Source organism: Nannospalax galili, unplaced genomic scaffold, assembly GCF_000622305.1.
Source record: "Nannospalax galili isolate Female #2095 unplaced genomic scaffold, S.galili_v1.0 scaffold188, whole genome shotgun sequence".
In the NCBI taxonomy this organism is placed as follows: domain Eukaryota; kingdom Metazoa; phylum Chordata; class Mammalia; order Rodentia; family Spalacidae; genus Nannospalax; species Nannospalax galili.
This window is the reverse complement of record NW_008360325.1, coordinates 3,343,513-3,360,182: the sequence shown is the minus strand read 5'-3', so window position 1 is coordinate 3,360,182 and position 16,670 is coordinate 3,343,513. Positions and strand designations below refer to the sequence as shown.

General features: G+C 52.5%; 1 long non-coding RNA gene across 6 annotated transcripts in view; it reads left to right on the top strand.

The window, feature by feature from the left end:
* Positions 1-366: 366 nt before the first annotated feature.
* The window catches only part of LOC103727640, a 33,560-nt gene continuing 17,256 nt past the window's right edge, over positions 367-16,670 (top strand). For 4 of the 6 annotated variants that reach the window (XR_606976.2, XR_606980.2, XR_606979.2 and 1 more), the window contains exons 1-6: positions 367-461; positions 2,968-3,085; positions 3,271-4,005; positions 5,526-5,637; positions 9,746-9,820; positions 9,917-10,085. This is a non-coding gene — a long non-coding RNA (uncharacterized LOC103727640). Of the gene's footprint in view, positions 462-2,967; positions 3,086-3,270; positions 4,006-5,525; positions 5,638-9,433; positions 9,631-9,745; positions 9,821-9,916; positions 10,086-16,670 lie in introns of all 6 variants that reach the window. The other 2 variants (XR_606977.2, XR_606978.2) reach the window with 2 other exon arrangements.

The window sequence follows — 16,670 nt, the reverse complement described above, 5'->3', positions numbered from 1 at the left end:
ACCCCCGATACCCCACCGCTACACTCGCCGCCCGAGGGCCACCACCCCTTGGGATGACTTCCCCACAAATTGTGCATAGAAATCGTTTGCTTTCCACGATCAGGGCTCATCTAGGGAAAAAACACTGGCGACCACAGGGTGTTGGTCATGGCGGCCAGGGGCACTGCGGCAGATTTTTTTTTTTCTCTCCGTTCTTTGCTGCAGTCTGGGTGCGGCTGGAGCAATTTGTCATAGAATCTGGGGGGCTCATTTTTCCGGCCAATCACTTTTAGAGAAATGAGCGCATTGCAGCAGAATGCGCTGACGTCAGAGACCACCCCTTCTGCGCCTTCATATAAACCCCACCCAGCCAGCCCCTAGCGCAGACGGCGAAGAGCTGGGATAGAGCTCGCCTTGGCTCTGCTGGCCTCGGCTGCAGCCTCCCCGAAGACGTCAGCTCCCGCATGAGAGTGCCTCACCTGGTGAGTGGTTGGCCATCCTTCGCCAGAAGGATGTGCTAAGCGAAGACGACATCCCCTTACGGCTCTGTCCTCCCGGACGTGCCGCAAGACCGATGCTGGGGCCCTTCTCCCGAAGGCGGCCCCCTCCCCTGGTACCCAAGCATCGGACACGGAATTCTGTCAGGAAGGGAGAGCTCGAGGCACATTTTCCTGGGGTGGGTGACGGACACCGGGGCCTTTTTCTCACTTAGACCTGCAGAGTGGGCTGGGTGGCAGGGGTTCTGATGACGGAGAATAGGGTAAGGCCGCTCCCCCTTTGGAATCCAGAATCTTGCCGTTTCTGGGGTCCAAAATCTTGATTTGGGGGGGGTTCAAACCCACCTTTAGATTCACGTTAATGGTGGGAGATATGGCGGCCACGCATTTTGCATGGCCCATGAATCAGGGGGAGGAAAGGCACCAGAAGAGAAGGGTCTCGTGCCATTCCCCCCGCCCCCCCAGTCTTTAGCCAGGTTCTCGATGGACCGTGGGCGTGAGGGCTGGAGACTGCTGTTCACCAGCGACTCCAGATATGCAGGTTTGATGCAGAACACACCTCAGCAAAACCGGGGGGAAATGTGTAATGGCCATCCACGGCTTCTCCCCGGAGCAGTCCCTGGAACGGTGGCGAGAGACGGTGTTCCAGGTAGATCTGCCCGGAGACCACGCAATCCCGTGGGGGAAGACTGCGGTTTGAGAATGGGGGGCGGGGGGGGGTCAAGGAACTGGGGACTCAGGTAGAACAGAATGAGGAGCGGGTTGGGGTGGAGAGACGCTTCTGTCCTTGGGTCTGCGAAGGAGGAAGAAGGAAACGCAGAAAAAGGGGGTGTGTGGAGGTTTGGGGGGGCGAGCTGAGTGCTGGACATTGGGGGACCTGGCTCTTTGAAGAATTGCGCATGATGGTTTTTCTGGAAGATTCTGACATGTTGCAGGCTTGCGACTGTTGGTAAATCACCTTTGGCTATTTCCTTTGTCCCTGTCAAGCCCCCCCAGGCCGCCCCCTCCCCATTCTGGGCTGGCGGGCTTGGCGGGGGGGCGCCAGCGAGCTGCTACGTGGCAGGTTTCTGGAAGGTTCTCTTGATGGCCGCAAGAGGGCGATGGTGGCACTGCGGATTTTTGGGGGGCGGGGTGGGGAGGGGAGGTGGCCTTTGTTCTCTTGCTGGAGGGGGTCGGGCGCAAGATTTGCTGGAGGGCTATGGATTCATTAACCTAAGGGAGAAATGTTTGGAGGTCCGCGGGTCCCCGAGGCGCCCCTGCAAGGGCTGGCTTGGGCCAGAGGTGGCGTCATCTGCAGTGCTGGTGTGATTTAGGGTGCTGCAGATGAGCTGGATGCAAATTAATTTATTTTCACTGATTTTTGTTTTCAGGGGGTCTTAAAAAGGTGTGGCTATTTGAGCAAAGATTGTTCTTTTAAAAAAGGTTAATTAGGTGCCAGTGGCCAGAGGTTTCGAGAAAGGTGTCGCAGAGGCCAGGCAAGGTTTTTTATTGGGGGAGGAGAGTCGGCAATGCCTGGGGGGCGGAATGGGGGAGCGGGGGGGCGCAGATAGGTCTGCTCTTATTTTATATGACGTAGCTGAAGACCAAACATGAGCCTGAGCTGCGTCTATTGAAAATTGGTTATTTTAAATTTTAATTATGCCTTATTGGATTGACTGATGGTGGTGGGGGGGCAAGCTTCCTGTGTTTTTAATTATTAAAAGTAGAATTGTGGTCTAGGGAGCCCCTTACTGCAGGGTCTTCAGCTCTGATGAGGGGTGACCCCTGTAGTTGACAGGGGTGCAGAAGGCCCTCCAGGTGTGGGTGGGGGTGCTGGCGCATGAATTTCAGTGGGTTCTGTCTACTGGTAGCTTGGAGGGGTGTTGGGGGGCGCAGAGGGACCCTGAATAATAGGCTGGTGCGGGCTGTACCCCCCCCTTTGGTCTTGAGACCTGTTGGGCAGCCCCCCCTCCATCCTACGTCAGCCTGGCTCTAGCAGCTGCGCAGTGGCGTGGGTGGGGGCGCCGCAGGTGGTTGCGCTATTGGGCTCTTGGTGCGGGCCGAGCTCCCCCTAGCGGTCTTTTTGTGCAAATGGTTCTTGGCCCGCTTGCTGGGGCCCTCCAGTGGCGCATGCGCACACAGCTAACACTTGTGGCCTGTCAATCAACTCAGCTTTACCCCCTCCCATTGCTATCCTGCCCCTCCCATTTCTCCTCTCCCGCCTCCCTGCCTCTTACCTTCTCCCCCTCCCCTACTCAATTTCCTCATCCCTCTTACCCCTCCCCTTCCCTCCTCCCCATCCTGGCTCCTCCTCCCTCCATACCCCTCCCACTTCCCCACCCAAGCCTGCCTTCCCTCCCTCCTCCCTTCCCCTCCCTCCTCCCTTCCCTCCTCCCTCCTCCCTTTCCCCTCCCTTCCCTTTCCCTCCACCTGCCCCCCCCCCGTTGCTGTTCTTGTGCTGGCCGTTAGAGGTCATCAAGATGGTTTCTAACAGCCCCCTCCCATGCCATAGGATCTCTCTTCAGGGATGACATCATCGATTCACCACAGTCTTCAAGGACCGCCTGCTCTGGATGCCAAGCTGCTGCCCAGGTGCTGACTGCGGTACCTGCTGCTGTCTCCACCTCCTGGTACCACAAGCCCCTCCTCCTGGTGCTTGCTTGCCACATGGCCGGTGAACTCCCCCTACCCTCTCTTGTACATCACCCCCAGACCCCTTAGCCATTAAAGACAACTTAAAATATTAACTAATTAGCTTTGACTGTAATTAACACCTGGGATTTTAATGAGTTCTTTAACCTTTGTTCTTTTGTAGGTCTAAGAAGCTTGGATGCCTGGAACCCACCAGCATACAGATCCCCAAGATCCCTAGGACCAGGACAGCGAGGGATAGGATGAAGAGGATCAGCACTGACCAATTCTTCTCCCTCTGGACACAGGCCTTGAACCAATGCCCTAGTGAGGGGGCATTGGTCATGACCCCTGACCTTTGCTCTGCTTGTGTCTTGACTTTGAGCCCTTCTGTTTGTCTCTGCTTGTGTCATCTGCCAGCGAACTGGAGTGCCTCCCTCCCCAAGGGGGTTCAGTCCCTTGTGACTGACCACGTTGTTGTCCTTACAGTGTCCTGAATGGAAGGATCCCTTTGGGAGCCTCTCAGGAGGGGGACCTGGGCCAAGGGCCACCAGCATTGTGCTGGCAACTGTGGGGGTGGGGGTGGGGTGCTTCTGGAATGAGCATGTGGCTGACCCCTGAAGGCATGCCCACCCCCTTGGATATGTCCCTTCCTTTTTAGGGGAATGGGGACATTAGGAGCAACCTCCTAGGGTTGTTGTGAGAATTAAGTGACATACAGAAGCCTGAGGCAGGGCTGGGCAGAGGCCATCGGCAAATGTTTGTTGAAAAGGTTTGTAGGTGAATCCATTCCCACCCACTGGTTGTCTTAACTTGTCTTAATTATTCTCCAACAGACTCCTGCAGCCCCTGGTACATGGGGCTCACCTTGCACCAGGTAGGGGCTTCCAAAGACAGCCGGCCGTCGGGCAGACTTTGAGTAAGAACACGAATTATGCGTGTGGCCATTTCCAGAGCACTTTCTATGTAACGTACCCATGTTGTTTCTCTGTAATATGTGTATGTAACAAGGAAACCTCATGTCTAGAGAAGGGTACATTTGGCATTGATTTGCATAATTTTAAAAAGGTAGGTGGGGAAAGCTAGAGGAGCCCAAGCCCCATCCCATGCTGTTGGACTTAAATTTAGAGTGAGGACACTGAAGGGGAGGGATGCCAGTATTTTGTCACATTGCTACCAAGACGAAGGGTCAGAGGTCGACCTCGGGGCCACTGTGGCTGCCTGTGATTGCCTCTCCCTGCTCTCAGCCCAGAGGTCTATGGAAAAGTCCCTTTATTTCATATCAAGCATTCCACAGTGGGAGGAGTCTGTCTGAAATCTCAGCTGCCCAGGGTGGCCTTGGAGGTCTGGGGGGTGGGAGGCCAAGTCTGGTACTATGTGCTGACTTCACTTCTTAGTAACAGTGTGACCTTAAACAAGTCACTTAACTTCTGCAAGTTTTGGCTCCTTTTATGGTCTAAATAGGGATTTAAAAAATGAAAGAAATAAAATAAAGAAAACCCAGTTCATCTACCCCACAGGGTGCTTTTGAAGACCAAACGATGTAACTCATAGGAAAGTGCTTTGTAAATTGCTGTGAAATTGTAAAATACCAACCCGAGGCTGTTGCCCACTGTCCAGCCCCTTCCTCTCTCATAACATAGTGAGCACCCAGTAGGTGCTGTGTATTTGTGCTCAGTAAATAAATTCCAGAATAAATAAAAATGGAATTAATTCAACAAACATTTTCTGAAATGCTGACCATGTGCCCTATGCACCAGGCTAGGTCTGGGATACAAAGATAACGGGAACAGTCTCTTGGAGGCTAATTGGGACCTTCATTTGACCAGCACTTTCTTTAGTTGCCTTTTAAGCCAACCAGTTTTGTCCGGACAAGACAAAAACAACTGGGCTACTTTAGAGAAGCCCAGCTTTGAGTGGACAATGGCGTCCAGGTTTCTGAAAGGGGCTGATTGGATTATGTAGCAAATGGACGTAGAAAGTGACAATTGCAGTGGGCGGAGACCCGCTTTGAGTTAATTCAGGCTATTAAGACGGAGCCTTTGGAGCTTTTACATTCTTAATAATGTTCAGCATGCACAGCATCAAGCATCACTTACGGTCAGTGGAAATCCAGGCAGGAGACTCCAGCAGGTCCCTCTTTTGCAACCTCCCATTCATTTGATCCTCACAACTCCCTGTCCTGACCTAGGACCGGCCCGTGACCTCCCAGGGAAGCAGAGGTTACCAAGCGGCTTCTCCGATTGGGCACCCCCCCCATGTCATTGTCCCCATGACGTCTTCAGTTTTAACAGTGAACATGTACCTGTCTCACACCTGCACCTCCTCCACCTCCACCTCGATTCCCCCTGGACTCCTGATTCTGCTGTCCCCGACCTGGAGCCCCACTTCCTCCTGTCCTCCTTCCTGGCCACTCCAGTGTCTGTCTTTCCTTCACAGCCCGGCTTCTCGAGGCCTGTCCACACTCGCTGCTTTCCTTCCTCACCTCCAATCTCCCCTCCAACCCACTGCTTCCTGACTCGCTCTTCTCCATCGAACGGCTCTCGCTCAGGTAAAGACTTTTCTCTAGCTTGACCCTTCACATATTTCCAGCCTGGCTGGACACAAGGACACATTTCCATGCCTCCTGTTCCATGGCTTCATAGCTCTGGTTCCCTTCTGTTTCCACATATTACCTGCTTTATGGACATACCTGGTCTCACCTTCCCTGGGGATTTACATCCTCCCCAGGACTCCTAACTTCCTGAACCTGCCTCCTGCCAACTCAGCTGGCAGGATCACCTTCCTCACTCTGGAGTTGGCTGACTGGGGTTTGAGTCCTAGGAAACACTTAATGCTGGGACTGTGGTGTAGGACAGCTCTTCCAAGACACCTTAGTAGGGTTAATGCGCCTCACCAGGAAGACCAGGTGAGCACCACCAGGTAAGGCTCAGCCACTGCCAGCCAAGGGTACTGGAAGTCAAGACAGGTGTTCGTGAGCAAATTTGGGTCACCATTAGGTTTTCTTTTGGGCTAAATTCCCATGCAGAGGACCAAAGCCACAGACAGAAGAAAGAAGGGAGGGGAGGAGAAGGAGGAGAAGGAGAAAGAAGAAAAGAGTAATTTTTAAAAAGGGCATTAAAGACACGCAAGTCAGAAAAGGAGGCTTAGCAAGTATTAAGACCCACCCAAAACTCATCTAGAAAAAGCTTTCCTCCTAGGTTAGGCTTAGAAGAAAGAAAACGAGAGGAAGCTTTTAAATTGATTATGCCAGTGACAAATCCCAGGAAACTTCCATATCAAATCGCCCCATTTGAGGTTCTGAACTCCGTCCCTCAGGTTTAACCTCTGTGCCTCCGGCCCCCTCCCCACCGCCCAGTTGACTGGTGATTAGGTCCCTAAGGTACAAGAGGGATCTCAGAGAATGACCAGCTCCTAGAACAGAGCCGCCCCGCCCCCCGGCTGGGTTTTCCAGCCCTTTCTCCTTAATGAACACAGGGCTAATCTTGGGCCTTGTCGAAGGAAGAGGCCGCAGACGCTAATGAGGTAGCTGCTGGGTTCCAATATTCCTCTCATAAGGAGCCCTCTTTGTCTGGGAAGGAAAAACATACTGATTATCATAATGAGCTGAGCCGGAGGCCGAGGGCCAGGGGGTGCCTTGGGTTCTTAAGCCACACTTCTCATTTTTGGGCTGTAGCTTTCCTCCCCGGATCCCAGTGTGAGGCCCATTGACTGGAGTTGTAAGTTGAAGACAGACAAGGGTCTGCATGGTCCACATCAAGCCACACTCATTCCCTCTCACCCAGCTCCCAGCCTTGGCTCCTAGTCCCACCCCAACCCTCTCCAGAAATGTTTCCGATCCTATGGAGGGCTTTGGAACTTAGGCCAGATTTTCAGATGGCAGCTAAGAGCCAAATCATAGTGCCAGAGCCAGGAAGATTGGTCCACCCAGGCCAAGACATGGGGGGATAGTGGCACCCCATGAAAGGCTGTAGCTAAGGTTCAAATTTAGCTCTAGCTTACTGATAAGACTGGGGCTCTGAAAGCCAGTGACATGTCCTTGGTTCCCTCACTAGCACCCCAGTTTTGATCTGACGTCAGATCCCTAGTTAATCTCTTATCTTCGAATGTCCCCAGTCCATGGCCTTCTCCTGAATCCCTCTATCCTCGATTCCCTTAAGTCCACTGTGACTTTAGAGCAGTGACCCACCCTGAATTCAACTTACCCCTGTTTATCCCAAGTTCTGTGCGTGTGTCATCCCAAGGCAGTTCAATCAAGATTAGATCACTCCAATTAAACTTTAGGTCCTAGCCAGACCTTCAGCCAAATGAAAACACACACACGCACACACACACACACAACACACACGCACGCACGCAGGAGGGTGCCTAGAAACCTGTCTAGAGAAGCAGATGCTGTCCCAGCCCCTTGCAAACCAACCTCCACACACACACACACACACACACACACACACACACACACACACAAACAACTAGAGGAGAAGAGAAGTGATTGGAACAAGAAAACATTATTTAAAACTTATGGGTGGGGGCTCTCTCTCTCCTTTCTTCCCTCAGTGAGTCTACTGGTTGAAGGTTCTAAGGTGCTATGGATCCAAATCAGGTCCTCACCTTGTATAAGAAGTTGGGGAGGGCGTCACACACAAGCCTCCTTGCCCCTACATTCCCCTTGGAGAGTAGAATCAGTTGGTACTGTTTACAAATGCAAAGACTTCTTTAAATGATCAAGAATAGTCTCCAGGGTCCCTCCATCTCTCCTTATCCATCAGTTAGTAAATTAACAGGTCCCTGAAGCCACTTCTGATAATCTAGGAGCCCCCAGGGTATTTAAGAACCCGAGAAGGGTGTGCAGGACCTTTGCCCAGCATCTTTAGTCGGAGGTCATCAGAACTCATTACAAGGATCCCGAGACTTAACAGCTTTGAGCAACTTAAGCAGGAGTCCCCACTACCACAGGACTTGTAGTTCTGGAAGGCAGGTCAGCTAGAAGCAGAGGGACCTGAGCTAACTGCTTCTTTGAGTGTAGGTGGAGTTTTTACCTGCCCCCTTGCTTGCTGGGACCCTCAATGGACACAGAGATCACCCTTTACAGATCAGCTTCAGAGTTGGCCCAGAGGCCCCCCTAGAGCATCCTGGGTATTTACTGTTCATCAAAGTAATCAGGATATAGTGGGAAACTTGAGACCAGGCCAAGTGAGGCCAGGAAAGGCCCACAGCCCCCAATTCTTCTAAGAATGACTGTTTTTCTACCTTCACTGCCCATTCCGTCCTCCATTCTTGGCTTCAGTTTCCCTCTCTTGTCCCCTCCCTCTCCCATTCGAGTCTGGCTTTCTTGGGGTGCCCCTAGGCCAACCCCCCCTCCTCTGGGTGTCCCAGCACCATCCTGGTAAATAGTGGGGCTCAGTAAGAGTATGTGGGATGTATGCTTGGACAGGTGGATGAATGGAAGGACTCGACTGCCACACCTGAGCAGCTAGGTGGGTTACCCAAGGAGTCCTAGGTTCAAAGGGTGGAGGGCAGGGGTCCTGGGATGTGGGAGTCAGCAGTTTCCTGCCCCAGAACCAGCCCCATTTCAAGGGGTCTTTCCTGGTTGAGCCCCTGCATTCATCCGCGCGTTCATCCCGTCATCCAACAGTTGATCCTAACTGAGCGTGCCCATGGTCCTGGCCCTGGGCTTGGCACCTGCCACCTAGCTTGTCCCTTGATGGCCTCTGCTTCCCAGGGAGGGCAGGCTGGGGGGTTGTCTAGGTGCTAGAGCAGTCGTCTCTGGCTCTGTAGAGGGCATTTTGAGGGCATGGGGTTGGTGTGGTTTGCCTGCCTGGCCTCCACGCAAACCTGCCCACCTCCAGGGCTTTGCGCCCCCTCTGCCCCCCCCTTCCCCCGTGGCTGAGTATGGACTACTGGCCCTGTAGCTTAGGGGCTGAGGCAAGGACAGCTGTGATGTGTCCCTGGTCCAGGCCATGCAGGTCTCCCTCCTGAGGTGGGGGGGTCTGTGGCTTGGATCCCCTCCCCTGAGTTCCGTCTTCTCCCTGGGACTCAGTCTAGCCTCTCTGTCCCCATATTGCTCGCTGGGGCCTGTGTCCCATGCCAGGAGCCTCCAGGGAGCATGTGCAGGCCCCACCTTTCCCTGGCTGCCCCCCCCCCCACCGCTGTTTCCTCCCTGCTTCCCCGGTGCCCAGGTTCATTGCTCTTTTGGCATTCTGCTTGCGTAGTCTTTATCCTACACTGTCTGCCTAATACCCAACTCTGCCTCAGTCCCCAGGCTTGGGATCCCTGGTCTTGGCCACCCCTCCCTCTGCTTTACAAGCTGCCTTCCCTTGCTAACCTGGTCTCCCTGCTTCTCTCAGCCACCAGGTTCAAACCCCGTTGCCCTGCCCACTCAGTGTTGCCTCAGTTTTCAAGTGATACACGTGGGACAGGCCCCTGCTGATGCCGTCACTTCCTGTGGGCCTGGCTTCCAGGGTCTGAGTGACCAGGGGCTATAACCAGGTTTATGGCTTGGCCTGCTGTGCTGGCCCCAGAGATCCCTAATCATCATTCCCTGGTGGGTGTTGCCCCACGGCCCACCTGAACTGCCATCATGTTCCTCAGAGTCCTGGCTGGGCCCTGCTAGGCCACTTGCTGATCACTTGGTGTTGTTTGGGGGGGCTGCCATCCAGGCCGGTTGCATCCTTCTTCTGCCTTTTCCTGTTGTGGTCATGTGCCAAGAGCTCCTCCTCTCCACGGAAGACCAGGTGAGACCATGCTCTGTGTCCTCGTGTGTGAGCGCGGGTGGCTTTCTTCGGGGTGCTTGCCCTGCAGTAATTCTAATTCTCTGCTCCTCCTCAAAGCTGGAGTCACCCACCGGCCATACTGGCTGAAGAACAGCAGGTGGAAGTGACCGATGACCCTGAGGACCCCGAGGACCCTAAGGACCTCAAGGACCCCAAGGACCCCATGAGGCCCAGCGCCTGGACCCAGACCTTCAGGACCTGCATTGTGCCTCCTTCACAGATTAGGGTGAGTCTCTTGCGTCAACATGCACAACCTCATTAGGATCCACTCACATCACCTGTCCACTCAAGAGAGAAAACATTTACTCGGGAGGGGCAGCTTACAAAACTTCCACATCAACCTTCGTACCTGGAGACCTGGAAACTGCCTGGAGCGGAGACCCTCACCACGCCAAGTCAGCATGTGTGGGAGTCCATCTTGGCTACTGGAGACCAGAGACAGTAAGTGGGAGAGTTCACAAGTAGTCTACACTCTTGGGAATGGCCAAGGCCAGGCACACAGTAGGCACACAGTCCCATCAGCTGATCATGTTCGTGAAGGGAATCACTACCTCTGCCTTGTCCTGCTCCCTCAGAGCTGTGGACATGGGTGGCTATCCATCCTGTGTGAGGAGACATTTCTCCCTCCCGCCATGGCAACGTCGTTCCCTGGGAGAATTGAGGCCTCGCACACATGGGGCTTTGGTAATGTCCTTTAATCAAATGGTGGTTTTTGAGTGAGTTTTTCTCCTGGCCCCTGTTCCTCACCCCACACTGCAAAGAGACAGGAATGTTTTTGTTTGTTTAAACAAAATCTGTTAATGGTGAAGACACAGAAGACTGAGGCTCAGAGCCACACGATTCATTCGAAGACTATTTATTTGTGTGTGTGTGTATGTGTGTGTCTGTGTGGTTCACTTTACTCAAGACCTATTAGTTGAGGGTCCGTGGGGGTTGGGGGCAGGAGACTAGGATCAGGCTTTGTACAAAGGGCTGGAGGGTCTGCTCTGTGATCTGGGAGGGCCCCTGCAGGGCAGTCAGCAAGGTGGCTCAGAGAGGAGGGGGGCCTTCTTTTCTGTCTCACTTGGGGTGGTGTGACGTAGCCATGCCAGGATGAAGGATGGGAGCCAGAAGGGAAGACATCGGGGAGCACTGAGTGGATACAGCTCTTTCCTTCCACTAGACGCCATCCTTCTCGGTGTCTACACTGGGGGTCTCTGTGAACAGAGCTCCATGCCCCTCCCCATGGTGTCTCTGCTTTCTGACGAATCGTCTACATTAATGTCCTCTCATTAAACAAGATTTGCAGATGGCTCTTCCTCAGCCCAGCCTTTCTCCCCTGAAATGGAAACGGATTGGGATCTTATTTTTAAACAAAAGCCAGCTGAGTGTAGAGGGGGCTGAGCACCCAAACCCGGCCTTTGCCTGTTCTGTCTCCCTCTCTGGAGAGCCAGACAGGCTGTGGGGAGGAGGGTGTGTGTGTGTCCAGGGCACTGGGAAGGCTCTGCCCTGTGACATTTACTCCACAGCTGGCATTTGCTGAGCTACCTGCAAACATAGTGACGTGGGTCTGGGAGGGGAGCTTTGATCCGGGCAGGATGCTGGCTCCCAGGGGCAGCAAATCTGGAGCTTAAACAATGCCTCTGGGTAGCTGGTTGGAGCCAAGGGCCTGAGGGTCTGGGCTTGTTCATCAGAGACAGCTCAGGATTTGGAGGTGGACTACGCCAAGGGGTTATGGAGAAAACTGATAGACCTGGCTATGTGGCTATTCTGCCCCCTTATCCCAAAGAACTTCAGACTCTGCAGACCACCCCCCCCACCCCAGGAGACAGGAATAAGGCTGTTTACTCAGAATAAGCTTTGCACGAAGGTTCATTGTGATTGAATGGCGTTTCAGAGACTGTGAACATTAAATCTCAGGCAAACACATCTTTTGGCAATTTTGTGTGTCATTAGATAAAATAACAAGTACAAGACATACCAAGTGCTTTTCTTTTTTTTTTTCTGTTTGAGAAAGTTTTTCCCTGTAGCCCCAGCTGACCTGGAAACTTGCTATGTAAACCAGGCTGGCCTTGATCTCACAGAGATCTACCTGCCTCCTCCCTGAGTGCTGGGATCAAAGGCATGCACCACCACACCTAGCAAATACCAAATTCTTAATTAAAGGCATTGAAACCTACTGTAACAGACCAGCCTTGCAGACTAGAGTCTGAAGAACTATAGAGAGAGCAATACTGTAAGACTGAAAGAAATGATCATTTTCAGGAAAATTCTTTTTTGGTGGATTAGGCAATCTCTGAGCAATGTGGGGTGGAAAGGGGGCCCTAATTGCAAAGGGAGGAGGCCCAGAGGGCGTGGCCACTCCTGGTGGGAAGGTGCAGGGTCTCTGGTCATTTGTCTTGGTGCTAAGTATTTAGTTCTCCAGAATCATCTCTAGCCTGGTGCTCCACATACACAGAGTCTGGGAAAAGATTGTGGTCTTGTTTGGGAATGATTCTCCCACCTGCCCCAGGGGCTGTTGGGAAAGGAAAGCCAGAGTTTGGTTAAGGCTTCTTGTGGAGGGGCTACCTTGGCTGGGGTCTTCTCTTAGCCTTCCCACCTTGAGCTTCTTGCGCTGATCTTCGGGGCTCCTGACCTTGTGCTCTCTGAGTTGTGATTCAAACCCCAAATGCATTTGCAAGTATGTTTCTCCAAATAATGTCAAAACCTGGCAAGACTTAAGGCCAACAGGATACATGTTTTTCCCGTTCTTTAGTTACATGAAGTAACTTAAATGTGTTTTTTAATGAGCAATCTGACTTCTTAGAAAGAATGAAAAAAAAAAATCTACCCATCTTTTAATGAGCTTGCTAATGAAAAGAATGGAGTAGTACACAAAAGGGGTGTAGAGAAAGACAAATTAATTTGGTCCTGGAGGGTCGAAGGGCAGCAAGCAGTGCAGGACAACCAGGAGGCTGAGCTGGAAGGGCTGGCTGGGGTGTGCTGCAAGCGATTGAGACTGAAAGTTAACAGGCTGTGAACAGTCCCAAAGACCAGTCTCCCTTTGCTGCTTTGAGCCTGGATCCCTCTCCCAAACAGGAAGTCATGCCTGCATTCCCATCTCTGGTTAGAGCAGATGGAAAATTCTAGGAGAGTTGGGCTTTCAGAGTGAAGCCATCTTCAAGCACAGGGGTCTCTGAAAGGGAAAGACCTTCCGGTAGGCATGGTTTTCTTCGTGGTCTACTGCTGGTTCAGATGGGGCAGACCGCTGGCTCTCTGGGGTTCTTAGAAAAGGGGTGGTGTTCAGGGTGTATTGCCTCTGTGGCACAGAAAGATCAGAGTCAGGAGAAATGAGGGAGACCTTGGGGGCTGGAGAGGGGCCTGGGCGGGGGGGGACATGCATTTGATGATGGTGTTTCCTCCTGGGCACTGTGGAACAACGACTGTGTCACAACAGGACAGAGCAGCATCAGGAATGTCTAGTGTGTTCTGAGATTACTTGGCCTTGAAGACAGCACCCAGGTCCTGAGTCTTCCTTTGAAAATCTAGTCACCCTAGCTAGAATCCTCAGAACACAGTGTCCCATGTCTCCACATTTCTCTTCTTGGCTCTCTTTACCCTGGAGTCCAAGGGGGCTGTGCAGGTGTCTGGTGATGGAGGCCAATGGGGCCCCCCAACTTGAGCAGGATGTGTGTGGGAGAGGAATTAATTAAGGAGAGGACAGTGGTGGAGGGCTCAGTCTTGACTTTCTTAATTGCTCTCTAGTTTCTTTGGGCTTAAGAGAAAAATGCAGATGGTGAGGTCTTCCCTCCCCTAGCCTGGGAGTTGGGCAGGAGCCTGGCTCCCCACCCCACCACCTTGAGCAGGCCTTCTCTTCTCCTAGTGAATAGGGTCTTTGGCAGGGGCTTAAGGAGGAGACTCTTAGCCTGGGAGCTCCCAGGCTTCTGCAGCTGGAAACAAAGGCCCAGGCAGAAAGGAATGTGGGGAGGGGGTCCTGCGGAGTACAGCCACCTGGGGATAATTGGGAGAGCCGGCTCCAGTGAGTTTCCCAGGTCCTGTGAATACGTCCTGTCAATGGAAGGTGCCCTTTCTTCAGATGAAAAGAAGAAAACCTCAATTACCTTCCCGACATGGAGTGTGTGTGTGTTCCCTGGGGGTTGTGTGGGGCCCCCGGCCTTGTATATTGGACCAAGGCGGAGACTCCTGCGGTACAATGACCCACACGTAGTTAGCCACCCGCTCTCGTGACCCTGGGGACCCTTGAGCTCATCCATCCCAGGGCTGAATTTGTTCAAGTCTTTTGGGGTAGAAGGGATGCAATAACTGTAAGCAAGAATTTGATCACACTGGGCCTGATGCCCAAAAGATGTTTTAGAGACACAAGACTGGGGCCAAGGGACAGAACTCCAGAATGGAAAGAGGGCTGGCAGAGGGGCCAAAGGCTGAGCGCATGTCTGTGCCGGCCACCGGAGACCACAGCTGTGCAGTTCCTTTGCCTCACAGTGGCTTCACTGGGCCACCCTGTAGGTGGGTAGAGACATCCCTCCACTGTTAAGAAGTGGGGTTAGGTGTCTGAAATTGTGGGGAGGCAGTGGAAGGAGTTAATGTGGCTTCCTCTGCCAGTGGATTGGAAGGAAGCTGGCTGTCCCATACTGCCCCAGACTGGCCCTAAGGGTTTCTTCGGCCCCTCTGCACATCCACGGCAAAGTCCCTGCTAGGAGAAGAAAGAGTCCTGGTTCTGTTCTGTCCAGTGTCTTCTGCTTCTGAACCTCCGTTTTTATGTCTGTAAAATGAGGCATCAGCCCATTAACTACAAAAATTAAGTAACTAGAATAGTTGCCTTGCATCGCTCCTGTTTGACCAGAGGAGGAAACAGAGGTCCATGACCTCTGCTCCTTGACACTTGTCAGGTGGTCAGAGGATAGATCTGAAAATGAGTGCTGGGGTCAGGGGTAGAGAGCTGCCTGGAGCTGCTTTCCAGAGTCTGGGTCCAGCCCCTGCTCAGCTCTGACTACTGCTGTCAGCCCCTGTCTCTAGCCCTCAGGGCCTCAGTTTCTCCATCCTTGAGATGGAGAGTACAAACCTATAGTTGGAGGCCTGGGAACTCTGCCAGTCTCGGGGTTCCCTCACGCCGTCCTTGGTGGTCAGCTGTGTTTTGTGTGAGTGCATTCCAGGGACCTTGGTGGTTTCAGGTCCTCCTCCACTTCAGAGATGAGTATCCCGGATTCCAGTGGGCCTTACTCCAGCCAGCTGCAGCCCTGGGTGGGGAGCGACCTGCTGATTGCCAGCTCCTGAATGACTGGTGTGATCCGAGGGTCACAGACTTTAGCTAGTGCCTCAGTGTCAGCTTTTGGAGACCACAGGTCTTAGCAAAGGCCATTGCCTGGGCAGTGGGAAGGTCCTCAGGGCTGCCCCATAGGCTGCAGTGTAGAGATTATACATTATGGAGCATTATTCAAACAAGTGTGCCACCAACCAGGCTGGGAAACCCTTTTTGGGCCAGAGAGCAACTCTTGTGTAATGAGACTAGACCCATGTCTTCTGTTCCAGGAGAGTATGGGCCAGCAGTACTCTCTCAGTTCCAAGTGGCCCACTGTGTGCACTTGGTCAAGAGGCTCTCGGCAGCACCCTGTTGGCTCCCTGGCTCACTTGGGGAAGAACTTTTTGCAGAAACCGCCAGGGTAGCAACTTCTGGAAAAGCGGCACCTTTGCTGCCTGTAGCGGGTGGCCTTGTATGCTCATCTCTGTCTGTGCCTGTTATTACCATGGTGGACTGCAGCTTTTGTTTTGTGACCTTGGTGGCTACAATACCTGCGAGCTGAAATGAGGAATCAAAAAATTGCCAGCTTCAATTAGACTGGCAGACTGTGTTCCCGAGGCTGCCTCAGCCTCTCTAACCATTAAGAGTAAACATGTACCAAATAGGTCCTAATTCTCTCTAATTGCCCACTCCTGAAGCAAAGAGGTGAAATTCCAGGAAGAGGCGTACGTAAACATCCTCTGTAACCCGACCAACGAAAATTAGAAGGCTGGCGGGGGCCCGGCGCGGGAGAAGGGGACACGATTTCAAAAGATGTCCCAATTACCTCTCCCATTTTCATAAATGGGCCCATAATGTCCAAGGCCCGGGCCTCACAAAGGTACAGGAAATTAGCTCTGCAAAGAGCTTGCATTTGTCAGGGGGAAGTTGTAAGAGGGTAGTATTTTCTCAACAGGTAGGAGGCTGGCGATCACAGACAGGGCTGATCATTTGTGTAACTGTAGGCTCTATTTCTTGAAATCAACATTTTAGCAAAAATAATCTTTTGACATTTTTCTCTGTTTGAAACAGCCATAAGATATCTATACCAAAGACAGGCTAGATCAATTAGGTCTTGTGTGCCTCTGGAGGAGAGAAACTTAAAAAAAAAAAAAAACTCAAGATGCAGAGCTAGAATGTTCTTTTTCATCCTGTTAAGATGTGGGGGCTGCAGTTGGTACGCTTACCATCACTTTCTACGTGGGTCATGAGCTCAGTACACACACCAAGGTCTTCCATCAAATGCGTGTGACAGTGATTTCTTTGGACTCTATAAGATCTTGTTTTTTCCTTTTGCTCCAGACAGTGACTCATCTTTGCAGCTTTTCTGACATTTGTTAAGATTCCAGCCCCGCACTGCGTTATTAATACATCACAGCAGACCCAGAGCTGGTACTTGCAGCTTTTAAACCAAGGCACGACTTTGCTGGGGCTGCGGGCTAGCACAGCAGCCTGGGGTCTGCATGCCGAGTTCATTAAGGACAGTCAGGCATGCTGAAGGGTCCACAGGGGCTTGGAGGAGAGGCAGGAAGAAACCCAGATGCCCTGGGCTGC